Below are 1,719 nucleotides of genomic sequence, written 5' to 3'. Positions count from 1 at the left end.
TTTTTTCACTCCTAAAAATTTACCGAGATATTTTCAAAGAATTTCACCAATGAAGGTTTCTTCTGGTGTTTTTTAATAATTTTTTTTTTTTACAGTTTTTACATCGATTGAAGATAAAGAAATGGGTAGAGATAAAGAGAAATTGAGATAAGGCGAAAAAATAGAAAGACAACGAAATGTGTATAGAATAAAACAGATGGAAAGTTTTGGAGAGAAACGGATAGAAAAAGACATGAAAGATGTCAGAGGAAGCTGGAGATTTCGTAAGACAGCCAGGAGAAAAAAGATCAAGGAATGAAAATGAAGAGAAAGAGAGGATGTGTGAGAAGCTATAGAAGAGTTAGAAATGCAAAAGAAGGTTATAAGTATTAGAGAGAGAGAGAGAGAGAGAGAGAGAGAGAGAGAAGAAGAAGAAGAAGAAGAAGAAGAACTGCGTGAGTGTGTCGGAAAGAGAAAAAATAACCAGGAAAAGAAACAGGTGAAGTAAATATTAAGTAACAGAAGATATTTTAAAAAGCAGGAAACTTAAATGCTCCACTTTCAGCCTTCAGGCTTGAAGCAATTACTGTACGCGTAGAATTGTTCCAAATATAAGTTTATATAGGACAGCATTTAGTTAGGAAACATATTTTAAAGATCAAAGAACATTCTGTAAGATCTTAAGATGAAGAAAAAAAAAAGAAAGGAAAAATCATTGGTATTGACTTCTGGTTCCGTGTTGAGCAAACCTTATGTCTGAAATGTTTCTCTTTTATAGGAAGTAACAATGAAGACTTGAATGAACAAAGCCACCTGGTCTACATCGCTCTGAGTCATCGATCTGTTAGAAACATCAGCCCAATTTTCTTCTACTCTTTTCTTTTTTTTTAAACTATGAGTGGGTGCTGAAAAGTTCCTAGCTTTAAGGGTGTCGCGAAAGGCCTGGCTGGAGGCCCAATTTTCCGAGTTCTTTTACAGGGCTTAGGAAAAACTGAAGGACAGCTGCAATAAGTGTGTGAATCTGAGAGGGAAATGTGTTGAATATATTATATATTGCTTGCATAACTTCCGTTATGAATACAATGCAAACTGCCACTCACTTCACCATAAATTAGAGAGGAGGGGTAGGGGGATTGTGCGTGCATGCATACAATGTGTGAAAGTTAGATTACATTTAAGTCATATGTTGTTACCTTTTTTAACAGTCTTAAAACGGTCCATATATGTATGTATGTTTGTATATAATACATATGTATAATATATATATCCATGTGTGTGTGTGTGTGTGTGCATAGTCATACAGCAACACATGCAAACAGTGAGAGAGAGAGAGAGAGAGAGAGAGAATGAAACCAATAGTGTTGTGATTCTATTCTATGCACACCATCACTGCCTGCTTTGTATTGATTCCTGGTTTCTGTTTATCAACCAATGCACTGTTAAGATACAGCCGTAGGTTTTCTTTTTATTATTTTCTCTTCTACAAAGAAGTCATTAGTCCAAATATTAACTGAAAGTCACTGAGATGGAATCTGCCAGTGAAACACGCATCGATTGGTGATTATCATGCTTCAGTGATTGCAACAGATATGCTGTAAGTTGGGACCTTGTAAACAACTGAATATTGCACTTTTATTACATACGTGGCAGGTATATATGGATGTGTATGTATATGTATATATATATATATATTTAGATGTATAATGTGCACATATTATATATATATATATATATATATAT

The 1,719-nt window shown here is 34.3% G+C and overlaps 1 protein-coding gene across 3 annotated transcripts in view; it reads right to left on the bottom strand.

The window, feature by feature from the left end:
- LOC106878096 (sulfotransferase 1C4) overlaps positions 1 to 1,719 on the bottom strand; it is a 62,037-nt gene that overhangs the window by 7,209 nt on the left and 53,109 nt on the right. The window lies entirely within an intron of this gene.

This window comes from Octopus bimaculoides, chromosome 19, assembly GCF_001194135.2.
Source record: "Octopus bimaculoides isolate UCB-OBI-ISO-001 chromosome 19, ASM119413v2, whole genome shotgun sequence".
NCBI classification, from domain to species: Eukaryota; Metazoa; Mollusca; class Cephalopoda; order Octopoda; family Octopodidae; genus Octopus; species Octopus bimaculoides.
The sequence above is the reverse complement of the archived record's forward strand: the minus strand, read 5'-3'. Positions and strand labels throughout refer to the sequence as shown.